Here is a 15,408-nt window from a genome sequence, read left to right as displayed (position 1 = left end):
GAACACTGCTGACAGATCGCTTACATGATTCTCCGCCCAGCGAAGAATTCTGGTGGCTTCCGCCATTGCCACTCTGCTCCTTGTGCCGCCTTGACGGTTTACATGAGCCACGGCTGTGACATTGGCTGATTGAATCAGAACCGGTAGGTCGCGAAGAAGATTCTCCGCTTGACGGAGGCCATTGTATATGGCCCTCAATTCCAGTACGTTGATGTGTAGACAAGCCTCCTGGCTTGACCACAGTCCCTGGAAGTTTCTTCCCAGTGTGACTGCTCCCCATCCTCGGAGGCTTGCGGTTTACATGAGCTACTGCGGTGATGTTGTCTGACTGGATCAGAACTGGTCGATTGCGAAGTAAGATCTCCGCTTGATGTAGGGCGTTGTATATGGCCCTTAGTTCCAGGATGTTGATGTGAAGACAAGTCTCTTGACTTGACCAAAGTCCTTGGAAATTTCTTCCCAGTGTGACTGCTCCCCAACCTCGGAGGCTCGCGTCTGTGGTCACCAGGATCCAGTCCTGAATGCCGAACCTGCCGCCTTCCAGGAGGTGAGCACTGTGCAGCCACCACAGGAGAGATATCCTGGCTCTGGGAGACAGGGTGATCCTTTGATGCATTTGTAAATGAGACCCGGACCATTAGTCTAGTAGGTCCCATTGAAAAGTCCTCGCATGGAACCTGCCGAAGGAGATGGCCTCGTACGATGCCACCATCTTCTCCAGGACACGGGTGCAGTGAAGCACTGAACCTTTTTTTTGGCTTTAATAGGTTCCTGACCAGAGCTATGAGCTCCTGAGCCTTTTCCATCAGAAGAAAAACCTTTTTCTGTTCTGTGTTCAGAATCAGGCCCAAAAAGGTCAGACGCGTTGTAGGAACCAGCTGGGATTTCGGAATATTGAGAATCCAGCCGTGCTGTTGCAACGTCCTCACTGACAGTGACACGCTGTCCAGTAACTTCTCTTGAGATCTCGCCTTTATGAGGAGATCGTCCAAGTATGGGATAATTGTGACATCCTGCTTGCGCAGGAGCACCATCATTTCCGCCATTACCTTGGTGAAAATTCTCGGGGCCGTGGAAACGTCTGAAATTGGTAATGACAGTCCTGTACCGCAAATCTCAGGCACGCCTTTTGAGGAAGAAACATCGGAACATGAAGGTAAGCATCCTTTATGTCCAGGGAAACCATCCAATCCCCCCCCCCCTCCAGGCTGGCGATGACCGCTCTGAGCGCTTCCATCTTGAACTTGAACTTTTTCAAGTACAGGTTCAGGGATTTCAGATTCAAAATGGGTCTGACCAAACCTTCTGGTTTCGGAACCGCAAACAGGGTTGAGTAATACCCCTTTCCTTGCTGGAGAAGAGGAACCTTGACTATCACCTGTTGCAGGTACAATTTTTGAATTGCAGTTAACACTAACTCCCTTTCTGACGGAGAAGATGGCAGAGCCGATTTGAAAAACCGGCGAGGAGGCATCTCTTCGAATTCCAGCCTGTATCCCTGAGAAACAATCCCTATTGCCCAGTGATCCACCTGTAAGTGAACCCAGACGTGGCTGAAAAATCGAAGACGTGCCCCCACTTGATCTGGCCCCCCCAGGGAAGCCCCAGCGTCATGCGGTGGATTTTGCAGATGTAGGGGGGGACTTCTGCTCCTGGGAACTAGCTGTGTGCAGCTTTTTTCCCTTGCCTTTACCTCTGGCAAGAAAGGACGATCCCCGTACCTTTTTGCTTTTATTTGAACGAAAGGACTGCATTTGGTAATGAGGTGCCTTCTTAGTATGTTGTGGGGGAACATAAGGTAAAAAATTCGATTTACCAGCCATAGCAGTAGAGACAAGGTCCGAGAGGCCTTCTCCAAACAACTCCTCCCCCTTGTAAGGCAACAACTCCATATGCCGCTTTGAGTCGGCATCCCCCGTCCACTGTCGGGTCCACAAGAGTCGCCTAGCAGAAATAGACATAGCATTTATTCTGGAGCTTAGTAAACAAATGTCTCTTTGAGCATCCCTCATATATAACGCAGCATCCCTGATATGCTCTAGGGTCATTAGAATGGTATCCTTATCTAGGGTCTCAATCTCCGTAGACAAGGAATCTGTCCATGCTGCGACAGCACTACAAACCCAGGCCGATGCCATAGCCGGCCTAACAATAGTACCAGAATGTGTGTAAATGTACTTCATGGTAACTTCCTGCTTACGATCCGCAGGATCCTTGAGGGTAGCAGTATCCTGGGAAGGCAGTGCCACCTTCTTGGATAAGCGCGTCAACGCCTTGTCTACTTTAGGCGAAGATTCCCATCGTATCCTGTCCTTTTGTGGGAAGGGATACGCCATAAGAATCCTTTTGGGAACTTGTAGTCTCCTGTCTGGAGATTCCCAAGCCTTTTCGCACAATTCGCTTAGCTCAAATGAGGACGGAAAGGTGATCTCAGGCTTTTTCTCTTTATACATGTGTACCCTCGTGTCAGGGACAGGGGGTTCCTCAGTAATATGCAAAACCTCTTTAATAGCAATGATCATGTAACGAATACCTTTAGCCACTTTTGGCTGTAATTTTGCCTCCTTATAGTCGACACTGGAATCTGAATCCGTGTCGGTATCTGTGTCAGTGATCTGGGATAATGTGCGTTTCTGAGACCCAGAAGGTCCCGGTGCCACTGGGACAGGCATGGTCTGACTACCTGACTGATCCCTAGCTTCAGTCTTGTCTAATCTCTTATGCAATAAATTTACATTAGCATTCAAGACAATCATGCACTCCCCCTCCTCCTTAGGCGAGCCTTCATCGTCAAACATGTCGACACACGCGTACCGACACACTCCACACACACAGGGAAACTCTTTTCTGAAGACAGGTTCCCCTTTAGGCCCTTTGGACAGACAGAGAGAGAGTATGCCAGCACACACCCCAGCGCTATATGACCCCGGAGAAAAACACAGAATGTTTACCCAGTAGCGCTGCTGTAATGTATAATCGCCAATTATGTGCCCCCCCCCCCCCCCCTCTACTTTAAAACCCTCTTTCACCGTGTGTCAAGCAGGGAGAGTCCGGGGAGCTTCCTCTCAGCGGTGCTGTGGAGAGAAAATGGCGCTGGTGAGTGCTGAGGGAGAAGCCCCGCCCCCTCGGCGGCGGGCTTCTGTCCCGCTCAAACTTAATAAAATATGGCGGGGGCTCTTTTATATACATGTACAGTGCCCACCTGTACATGTATATAGTCATTTGCCATAGGAGAGGTATTCTATTGCTGCCCAGGGCGCCCCCCCTGCGCCCTGCACCCTTACAGTGACCGGAGTGTGTGAGGTGTATGGGAGCAATGAGGCACAGCTGCAGTGCTGTGCGTTACCTCAGTGAAGCACCCGAGGGCTTCTGCCGCCTCAGTAGTCTTCTTTCTTCGATTTTTCCGGCTCTGTGAGGAGAACGGCGGCGGCGCGGCTCTGGGATGAACGCCCAGGACGAACCTGTGTTCCACTCCCTCTGGAGCTAATGGTGTCCAGTAGCCGAGAAGCAGAGCCTATCATTTAAGTAGGTCTGCTCCTCTCTCCTCAGTCCCTCGATGCAGGGAGTCTGTTGCCAGCAGAGCTCCCTGAAAATAAGAAAAAAATCTAACAAAATGCTTTCTTAGCAGGAAACTCAGGAGAGGAGCCAGTGCACACCCAGAGTCTAAAGTCTTTCTTAAAGTGCCCATGTCTCCTGCGGAGCCCGTCTATTCCCCATGGTCCTTACGGAGTCCCAGCATCCTCTAGGACGTTAGAGAAATAAAAAATAAAAAAAGCTGCGTCGGACATATTTGTGTCAACTACATGTGTGGCAATGATTTGCACCTGTCGACTTTTTGAACCTGTCAGCCATATGCACTGTTGACCTTTTACATGTCGACCTAATGACTGTCTACCTTTTGTTCATGTTGACCTAATGCGTCTCAACCATTAAGGTCGACCTATCATCTGGATACCGGTAACTCCACAGTCTCAAAGTCAGATCAGCTGCGTGAGAAAGATAACTGTGAAACACGTTGATAGCACACTAGTGCACACAGGGGGGTTGCAAGTACCTAGAACCCCCCCCCCCCCCCCCATCCCCCTCCTGCTGCCGATATATCGCTGTAGGTGACCGATTTTTAGTGGGGCAGGTGGTGGCGGGGAGACAGAGGAGCTGTGTCAAGTGACACTGCAGCTGCTTTCTATTGAAAAAGACCTTAAACGTCCTGATGGACTTACCAATATAATGACTGCTACAAGGGCATCTAATAAAATATATTGTATACCTGGTGGAACATGTTAATACGTGTTTAATGGGGATCCTTTTCCCTGTATGGGGGTGTGCAAATCAGTCCACAATTTCCATATATGAACAGGTTGTACACCCTAGACACCGATATACACCTGGCTTTTTCGTCAAGAAATTAGTTACAACTGGTTTAAATCTCGCTACATCAGTACATACCATACTGTCCCTCAGATTCCTTCCACTTCTGAAACAAGACATCAATCAGGGCCGGTTCTGGACCTTGTGGCGCCCAGGGCGAAAGTTTCCTTTGGCAAATCCCCCCCACGACAGGTAAAACAGAGTTGGTCCGCACGCCCAAAAATAGGCTTCATAGGGACGGGCGTGACCACAGTTGTGTCCCCTGTAGCTGTGCCCCCAGTAGTTATGCCCCCAGTAGTTATGCCCCCCTTTAGCTGTGCCCCCAGTAGTTATGCCCCCTGTAGCTGTGCACCCAGTAGATTGCAGATTTGCCCCCAGTAGATGTGTTCCCAGTAGTTTGCCCCCTGTAGCTGTGCCCCCAGTAACTGTCCCACCTGTAGTTGTGCCCCTGTACCTGTGCCCCCAGTAGTTATGCCCCCTGTAGCTGTGCCCCCAGTAGTTATGCCCCCTGTAGCTGTGCCCCCAGTAGATTGCAGATTTGCCCCCAGTAGATGTGTTCCCAGTAGTTTGCCCCCTGTAGCTGTGCCCCCAGTAACTGTCCCACCTGTAGTTGTGCCCCTGTACCTGTGCCCCCAGTAGCACCGCTTACACGAAAAAAAAGAAACACACAATACTTACCAGCCCCGTTCCTGCTTCCCGACCGCCGCTGTGCTGCCCTCCGTCTCTGGCCACCTGCTCCTCTCTATGGGAGAGACTTCTCCATAGCAGCACCGCACAAGCACTAGAGGTCAATTATGACCTCTAGCGTCTGACAGTGGCGCCGGCTGCAACGGGCGCCCACACAGCCCACGGTGCCTGCTGCAGCTGGGGAGCGGGGTGCAGGTTGGCCTGTGGGGTGACTGCGGCCGCGCCCACTGGCCGCAGCGCCCTAGGCGCCCGCCCTGCTTGCCCGTGCCTAGAACCGTTCCTGCATCAATCTATTATTTTTAATTGATGGTAATTGTGCATCCTGTTGCACTGCAGGCCACAGACGTTTTGCTTCCCTTGTTAAATTGAGACTCTCCTCAGTATAGTTATTAACCCAAACAATAGAGTCTAGGGTTTCTACTTCATCCACATGAGGTAATGGAATCTTTGGGGCCAGTATTGGCTTATTCATAGCTACATTTAGAGCTGTGCTATTATACCCACGTTCAGTGCCGTAACTAGACATTTTAGTGCTGTGTGCAAGAAACAGCATTGCCCCCCCCCCCCCCCCCATTTAAAATAGGGCCGGAGCATGCGACAAAAATATAGAGGATTGGATTCATGGGGAAGGGGGGTGGATACAAAATAATTGTTCAAATGACGCCGCACAGTAGCACCACTTAACACATTACGCCAGGTAGAGTCCTCTTTTTTTCCACATTACGCCAGGTACTGTAGAGCTCCCTTTTACACAGTACGGCAGGTAGAGCTCCCTTTTACACAGTACGGCAGGTAGAGTCCCCATTTACACAGTTCAGCAGGTAGAGACCCCATTTACAAAGTACGGCAGGTACAGTTCCTTTTTACACATTACGGCAGGCAGAGTCCCTCTTTTTACACATTACGGCAGGCAAAGTCCCCCTTTTACACATTACAGCAGCAGAGTCCCTCTTTTTACACATTATGGAAGGCAGAGTCCCCGTTTATACATTACAGCAGCAGAGTCCCTATTTTTACACATAGCAGCAGAGTCCCTCTTTTTACACATAGCAGCAGAGTCCCTCGTTTTACACATAACAGCAGCAGAGTCCCTCATTTTAAACATTACGACAGCAGATTCCCTCGTTTTATACATTACGGCAGCAGAGTCCGCCGTTTACACATTACAGCCGCAGAGTCCCTCTTTTTACACATTATGGCAGGCAGAGTCCCTCTTTTTACACATTATGGCAGGCAGAGTCCCCTTTTTACACATAGCAGCAGAGTCCCTCTTTTTACACATAACAGCAGCAGAGTCCCTCTTTTTACACATAGCAGCAGAGTCCCTTTTTTTACACAAAGCAGCAGAGTCCCTTTTTTTACACATAGCAGCAGAGTCCCTCGTTTTACACATTATGGCAGCAGAGTCCCTCGTTTTACACATTACGGCAGCAGAGTCCCTTGTTTTACACATTACGTCAGCAGAGTCCCTCGTTTTACACATTACAGCAGCAGAGTCCCTCGTTTTACACATTACAGCAGCAGAGTCCCTCATTTTACACATTAAAGCAGGCTATCACTGGGGAGGGGGGCAGACTGCATACCTCCCAACTGTCCCAATTTTTTTGCGGGCCAGTCCAGTTTTTTTGGGTCTGTCCCGCTGTCCCTACCGCGGGCCGCAGTGTCCCGCGGTGGGGGGGGGGGGCAGTTGGGAGGCTCTCTGTCACTCGCTGCCGTGCTCAGTTCAGTGCAGAGCAGTGGTGAATAGACGCTGTGCGCATGCGCATAGCATCTATTCCAGTGAAGCAGGGGGACTGGAGGCATGGCCAGCAGCTCACAGAGCGCTGGCCATGCCCCGAATGTGGCGAAAATTGGAAGTGTGGCTCACGATCGTGTCATCCATGCAAGGGCACGCCCCCTTTTCAATAGACCACGCCCCCTTCTCAGCGCTGCGCGAAGTCCCTCCTTCACAAATCCAAAAGTTGGGAGGTATGAGACTGTCAGCTCTGCACAGCAGGCTGGGGAGTGGGAGGGAGAGCGCTGCTATCACACAGGACACTGCCAGGAGAGATACATTACCCCACTGCTGTGGATGCTCCCATTTCCTACGCCGTCCTCACACAGCGGCAGGACGCAGCCACCCCCCACTGTCCTCACATAGACAGCGGCATGACGCGGCCACCCCCGCCATCCTCACAGTAGCAGGACGCGGCCACCCCCACGCCGTCCTCACACAGCGGCAGCACGCGGCCACCGTCACTTTCATACCCTGCACTGCATGAGAGACATGGGACTGTGAGCCTCTCTAAGCCAGCGCTGCCAGTGCCTGCTGTCATCTCAAGGGCGGCCAATCGGGGACAAGGCACACAATGCGCTCCAAGTACAAGTGCGCTGTGTGCAATGCACACTTTGCACACATGTAGTTACGGCTCTGCCCACGTTGCAGAAATCTATTCCTCATCATAGCAAGATGTATCCTCTCAGTTTCTGCCTCATTGCATATCCTTGCAGTGAGGAACTGCGAGTAAGGCAGACCTTTCTTAAGAGGTACTGGATGAAAACTGCTTGCCTCCAGCATAGTGTTGCAGTCAGTTGGCTTTGAATATAAGGAAGTCTTAAGGATATTATTACTCAAAGTAACTTCTACATCTAAATAATGAATACTGGTTTCCTGCATCTCATATGTGAACTTGATATTAGGGTCTAAGGTGTTAACAACTCCTATCGACTCGACAAACTGTTCTTTCGTTCCTGACCACAACATGAAGACGTCAGCAATGTACCGGGTGAGGAAGCACATGTTCCCAGAGAAAGACCTCCCAAAGAACAAAAACCTCTCCACCCCAAACATGAATGTATTAGCAAACACTGGGGCGACGCAACTTCCCATCGCACACCTCAGCGTTTGCAAAAAATAAACATCATCAAACAGGAAATAATTACTGCTTATAGCCATATGCAACAATTTCAAAAAGAAAGACAAATCACGATATTCTTAATCAAGAATTATTTTCAAGCAAATTCTGTACGGCCTCTACTCACCTATACCATGGAATGTTCGTGTACAAGCTGACAACGTCCGCTCTACACAGCCAACATGGGGAGGGAGTTTCTCGTAATGATCTCAATTTAGACAAAAAAGTATTAGTGTCCTTAAGGTAAGTGTCCTGTGCTTGCACTACTGGCTGGATATAATAATCCAGGTACTTGGACACCTCGTAAAATAGTGACACATAGACACAATTGGCCTGGGTTTTTATTCCGCGCTGAGAGCCGCACCTCCAAGCTGCTACACTGTTCTACATGTGATGGCACCGGCCGCAGTTACATAGTGTTGTTGGGAGTGCCAGTCCTGCTTCTATCTATCTATCTATCTATCATCTATCTATCTATCTATCTATCTATCTATCTATCTATCTATCTATCTATCTATCTATCTATCTATCTGTCACTTACAGTATATGTATGTACATATATATATATATATATATATATATATATACACACACACACACACCTCATTATGCTTGGCTCCACCTCCTCTTTGGAAACCCCCATCACAAAACCTGCATTTGCCCCTGTAGCAGGACCTAAGAGCGTAACAAAAGCCTTCACACCAGGGACCAGCTGACTGTGTTCAGACTGGAATTTCTGTGTTTGTTTGTTTGTTTGTATTGTTTGTGCTATAAAAGGTTATAGGTGGTTTGGCAGTGTAACATATAAAAGGTTATAGGCAGTTTGGTAGTGTAACATATAAAAGGTTATAGGCAGTTTGGCGGTGTAACATATAAAAGGTTATAGGCAGTTTGGCAGTGTAACATATAAAAGGTTATAGGCAGTTTGGCGGTGTAACATATAAAAGGTTATAGGCAGTTTGGCAGTGTAACATATAAAAGGTTATAGGTAGTTTGGCAGTATAACATATAAAACGGTTATAGGCAGTTTGGCGGTGTAACATATAAAAGGTTATAGGTAGTTTGGTAGTATAACATATAAAAGGTTATAGGCAGTTTGGCAGTGTAACATATAACGGGAGTGTGGCCGGAGAGCCCCCAGCCACGAGGCAAATGGCCGCCCTGGCACTGAAGGGGTTAATCCTTAGTGCCCGGCGCCATTTGCCAAGACAAAGGGGCTCTTGGCGCCAAATTTGAATTGCATTTGCGGGCGCTAGGCGCCGTGTTTTATAAATGTATAAAATGTATTTTTATGTATTTTTAAATGTGCCGTGGTCCCGGACCCCTCCGGAGACCACGGCAGGGAGGACAGCCCCCGGCGCGCTCAGCAGAGTGTGCGCGCCGGGGGAGAGGAGGCAGCCTCTGACCGCCGGAGTCCGGGAGCTCCGCTCCCGAGCAGCGGTCAGTGTAGCCCCGGGCGCCCTGGAGTGTGCGCGCCGGGGAGAAGGGTGAGCGCTGCGGCTGGGAGCTCGGCTCCCGCTGCAGTTGCTCTATGTGAGAGCCGCCGCTGGGGGCCGGGAGCTCTGCTCCCAGCGCCTCAGCACAGCACGGGTGGCCAGCCGCAGCAGCCGGGACGGACGTCCCGGGCTGCTAGGCGGCGAGGGGGGTGCGCTGCAGCCCGGCTCCCCGCCGGACGCTGCAGCGAGGCCAACAGACAGGCGCCGCTCATGGGGGAACCGGGCTAGCCGGCTCCCTAGCGGCGTGGGCACATTAGGCGGGCCAGCAGGATGGTGAGCGCTGGGGTCCGGGAGCTACGCTCCCGGCGCCTCAGCGCTGAAACAAGCCAGGGTCACGGCGGGCCGGGACAAGTGTCCCGGTCCGCCGGGCTTATGGTACAGGGGGGTGCGCCGCTGCGTGCGGCGAGGCCACTGATAGTGCCACCCTGGGGGGACAGGGAGAGCCAGCTCCCTGGAACCCCAGAGGCAGAAAAGCAGGCTGGAGGATGGGGGAAGCCAGCCCCATACCTCCAGCACACAGAGAGCCCCTCGCAGCCAGGCTGCAGGGCTAGGGAAGGCACTGCAGTGCCTGAGTATGTAGAGCCTGTGCAGGGCACAGGCTCAGTGTATATTTAACAAAGGGAAATGTACAGTGTGATTCAAAAATGTAATGTATTTAAAGATAAAATGCACTTACTTGATTGTGTGTCCCAGGAGGGGGAATCCATAGCTGTGCAGGCTGATGGATTCTCCAGACCTTTTCCCTAAAAACGGAATGCATTCCCATCCAGCCTCACAGTTCCAATAGGGACAGGGAGAAAGAGAAGCAGCTCAGCTATAGAACAAGCTGAGGGGTTTCTTGGAGCTCCATGGAGATCAGCCGTAGTGAACCAGAGACCTGGACCGGGGAGCAGGCTGCCCAGCTCTGGAGCCCAAATCCAGGCTGCAGGCAGTGAGAGGGGTCCCGGGCAGGTTTCTGGAAGTCAGTTTAGGAGGGAAAAACTTCCCCCCAGCCAGACTGAACGGCACCGTGGGAGTAGCCTGCTCTCCAGATGGAGAGACAAAGGAGACCGGCCACTCCCCACTGTCCATTGGGACAATGTTAGGTGTGCATGAGTCCAGAGCATGCACAGCTCATGGGTAAACATTGATTGGTTGTACACCACAGGGCGGGCTTACCCCCTGTGGTAGAGGGTCTTGGAGAGGGATAAAAGGAGGCAGTTGGCCCATAGGAGTGTGTATTGTAACATCTTCTTCCTGCTGAAACATCTTAATTGTATGCTGTTGCCCACTAGCAATAGGGAGGAGCCTTTTTAAAGGTTATTTGAGCAATAAACACCTTTGCCTCAAGAAGACTGCTTCATCTTGTGACCAACAGGGTTAGGCCAAACCTAGCCCGTCCTCCGCCTGTCCAGGGAAGCACCTGACGTCTCCAAGCTCCGCCTTCCGCCAGCTACCGGTAGAGGCCTAGCAAGTGGCTAGTGGGGATTCGTCGACACCACACAGGTGTGGTAAAGCAGTGCGTCGGCACATACAGAGCAGAACCGTGGTTCCAAACGCCACGGCAGGTTAGGAGTTTGGTGGTGGCAGCAAGAACCCGCCCACAGCGCAGTGGGTGGAGTCAGTAACAGGCGGTTACTGACGGTAAGCGGGAATCCCCTATGTGGTCAGGCCTCGTGCGGCTTGACCTTCCATTCTGTGCGCAGTCAACGGGACGCGGAAGCTGCGAGTGCTTCCGTACGGTATCGTCCTGTCACAGGGATTTATGGTAAGAACTTACCGTTGTTAAATCTCTTTCTGCGAGGTACACTGGGCTCCACAAGGATTCACATCGGGGGTGTAGAGTATGCTCTTGATCCGAGGCACCAACAGGCCTCAAAGCTTTTGACTGTTCCCAAGATGCTCAGCGCCGCCTCCTCTATAACCCCACCTCCATGCACAGGAGCTCTGTTTCATTAACCAGCCCAATGCAGTAGCAGGTACCAGAGACGACAATCGCTCGTAGCCAAATACACCACACTCTCACCACAGGAGAGGGTGTCAGCGGCTATGCCAATACCAACACAAAGAAGCAAAGTGCGTCAGGGTGGGCGCCTTGTGGAGCCCAGTGTACCTTCGCAGAAAGAGATTTAACAACGGTAAGTTCTTACCATAAATCTCGTTTTCTGCTGCGGGATACACTGGGCTCCACAAGGATTCACATTGGGGATGTCATAATGCAGTTCCTTATGGGAGGGGATGCACTGTAGCGGGCATGAGAACCCGGCGTCCAAAGGAAGCATCCTGGGAAGCGGAGGTATCGAAGGCATAGAATCTTACAAACGTGTTCCCGAAGGACCACGTTGCCGCCTTGCACAATTGTTCAAGGGTCGCACCACGGTGGGCCGCCCAAGAAGGTCCAACCAACCGAATAGAATGGGCTTTAATGGTAGCAGGAACCAGACGACCAGCCTGTACATAAGCATGTGCAATCACCATTCTAATCCATCTGGCCAGAGTCTGCTTGGAAGCAGGCCAGCCACGTTTGCGAAAACCAAACAGCACGAAAAGAGAATCGGATTTCCTAATGGAGGAAGTCCTCTTCACATAGACATGGAGAGCCTGTACCACATCCAAAGACCACTCTTTGGCAGACAACTCAGGAGAATTAAAGGCCGGGACCACAATCTCCTGGTTAAGGTGGAAGGAAGACACCACCTTGGGTAAATAACCTGGCCGCGTTCTAAGAACTGCCCGGTCACGGTGAAAAATCAAATAGGGAGACTTACAGGATAAGGCACCCAAGTCCGAGACCCTTCTAGCTGAAGCAATAGCCAGCAAGAACAACACCTTAAGGGAAAGTTACTTAAGGTCAGCAGAGGTAAGAGGCTCAAACGGAGACTCTTGCAAGGCCTCCAAAACCACCGACAGATCCCAAGGGGCCACAGGTGGCAAATAAGGAGGCTGAATTCGCAACACACCCTGAGTGAATGTATGGACATCAGGTAGGGTATCAATCTTTCTCTGAAACCAAACCGACAAGGCTGAGATATGAACCTTGAGTCCAGGACTTGTTGTAGAAAGGCCAATAGTTTGGCCGTACTAAACTTGAAAACGTCATGATTGTGAGACGCACACCAAGTAAAGTAAGCATTCCAGACCCAATGGTATATCCGAGCAGAAGCCGGTTTACGGGCCTTCAACATAGTTTGAACAACCGCCTCAGAAAAACCCTTGGCCCTCAGGACAGAAGCTTCAAGAGCCATGCTGTCAAGGCCAGACGGGCCAAATCCTGGAAAACACAAGGGCCCTGAATGAGGAGGTCTAGTCGTTGTGGAAGTAGAAGGGGACGATCCAACGAGAGGCCCTGTAGATTGGAGAACCAGTGCCGCCTGGGCCACGCTGGAGCGACTAGAAGTAGGTTTCCTCCTTCTTGCTTGAACTTCCGTATTACTCTGGGCAGGAGTAACACCGGAGGGAACACATACGGCAGCTGAAAGTTCCACGGGATTGACAGAGCATCCACGAACGCTGCTTGAGGAACCCTTGTCCTTGCTCCGAAGACCGGAACCTTGTGATTGTGTTGAGACGCAATCAAGTCCACATCAGGGAGGCCCCACTTGTCCACGAGAAGTTGAAACACCTCTGGATGTAGGCTCCATTCTCCGGCGTGCACGTCCTGACAACTGAGATAGTCCGCCTCCCAGTTCAGAACGCCCGGAATGAACACTTCTAATATGGCCGGCAGATGGCGTTCTGCCCACTGAAGAATCCTTGATATTTCCCTCATTGCCATGCAGCTTCGAGTACCGCCTTGATGATTGATGTACGCCACCGTTGTCCGATTGCACTTGAACAGGTCTGTTCTGTATGAGATGCTGGGCCACTGTCAATGCATTAAACACTGCCCGCAGTTCCAGAATGTTTATCGGGAGTAGGGACTCCTCCTTGGTCACCGACCCTGGAGAGAGTGTTGTTCCAACACCACGCCCCAACCTCTCAGACTGGCATCCGTCATCAGCAGGACCCAGTTGGATATCCAGAAAGGACGGCCCCTGCTCAATCGTTGGTCCTGAAGCCATCAGCTCAGTGACAAGCGGACCTCCGGAGATAGAGAGATCATGTGAGATCTGATCCGGTGAGGCAGGCCGTCCCACTTGGACAGAATCAACTTCTGCAGAGGGCGAGAATGGAATTGAGCATACTCCACCATGTCGAAAGCCGACACCATGAGACCTAGCACTTCCATCGCCGAATGAATCGACATTTGCGGACGAGATAGGAAGCATTGGATCTTGTCCTGATGTTTCAGGACTTTCTCCTGAGACAAGAACAAACGCTGGTTGTGAGTGTCCAATAACGCTCCCAGGTGTACCATGCTCCAAGCAGGAACCAGGGAGGATTTCTTCCAGTTGATCAGCAACCCGTGGGCTTTCATGCACTGGACCGTCAGATCGAGATGACACAAGAAGTTCTGGGGAATTTGCCAGGATCAACAAATCGTCTAGGTACGGTAGTATCCTGACCCCTTGACGGCGAAGTGAAGCCGTCATGACTGACATTACTTTGGTGTAAACTCAGGGAGCCGTTGTCAAACCAAAGGGTAACGCCCAAAATTGGTAATGAAGGTTGCCCATCGCGATCCTAAAGTACTGCTGATGAGACACTGCAATTGGAATATGCAGGTAGGCATCCTGTATGTCCAGGGAGACCATATAGTCCCCAGGCTCCAAGGCCGGAACAATAGAGCGCAGAGTTTTCATACGAAACTTGGAGACCCGCACATACTTGTTCAAGGACTTCAGATTGAGAATGGGCCGCGAGGACCCGTTCGGCTTCGGGACTAGAAACAGTGGTGAATAGTACCCCTTGCCTCTCTGAGCCAGAGGCACTTGTACCACCACTTCTTTGGTCAGGAGGGACTGTACCACCGAATGCAGAGTGTTTGCTTTTGCCGGGTCCAGAGGAACATCTGTCAGGCAAAATCGATGAGGGGGACAATTCTTGAAGGGTACGGCGTATCCTCGAGTGACGACTTCCCTTACCCAGGTATCCGAAGTGGTCTTCAACCATTCCTGGGCAAAACCTAGAAGTTGGCCTCCCACCCTGGGATCCCCCAGAGGGAGGCCCGCCCTGTCATGTGGCAGGCTTGTCAGTTTTGGAAGCAGGCTGACGGGCAGCCCAGGGTCGCTTAGGTCTGGGCTTGGCAGGTCTGGAAGCACGAGTCTGCTTTGGGTACGCCTGACCTTTTGCTTTACCGGAAGGACGAAAGGGCCGAGGGAAAGTACTTTTAGCCTTCTGTGCGGAAGGAGCCGTACTAGGTAGGCAAGCTGTTTTAGCAGTAGCCAGATCAGTCACAATCTTATTGAGGTCTTCTCCAAAGAGAATGTCTCCCTTGAAAGGAAGCACCTCCAGGGTTTTCTTGGAATCCATATCCACCGACCAGGATCTCAACCAAAGGATACGTCTGGCCAAGATGGACGTAGTATCAGCCTTGGCCGCCAGCACCCCGGCATCGGAGGCCGCCTCCTTAAGGTACAGAGAAGCCGTGGTAATATAGGAGAGACATTGTCGAGCGTGCTCAGATGCATTGGAAGGATGTTCCGCCTCAAGCTCCTGAGCCCACGCCTCAACAGCTTCAGCAGGCCAAGTCACTGCAATGGTTGGCCTATGCACAGCCCTGTTAGGGTATAAATCACTTTTAAACAACCTTCCACACGTCTATCCGTCGGTTCCTTCAGAGAGGTGACAGTAGTTACTGGCAGAGCAGAGGAAACAACCATACGCGCCACATGAGAGTCAACGGGCGGAGGGGTTTCCCAATTCTTACATACCTCCGCAGAGAGAGGATAGCGAGCCAACAGTCTCTTGTTCGGTGTGAATTTTGTCCCCGGATTTTCCCAGGATTCCTGACGTATGTCAACCAGGTGTTCAGAATGAGGTAAAACTTGTTTAACCACCTTCTTACGTTTAAACCTATCTGGTTTCTTAGAGACAGCCTCAGG

The sequence above is a fragment of the Pseudophryne corroboree genome, chromosome 2 (genome assembly GCF_028390025.1).
Source record: "Pseudophryne corroboree isolate aPseCor3 chromosome 2, aPseCor3.hap2, whole genome shotgun sequence".
In the NCBI taxonomy this organism is placed as follows: domain Eukaryota; kingdom Metazoa; phylum Chordata; class Amphibia; order Anura; family Myobatrachidae; genus Pseudophryne; species Pseudophryne corroboree.
The sequence above is the reverse complement of the archived record's forward strand: the minus strand, read 5'-3'. Positions refer to the sequence as shown.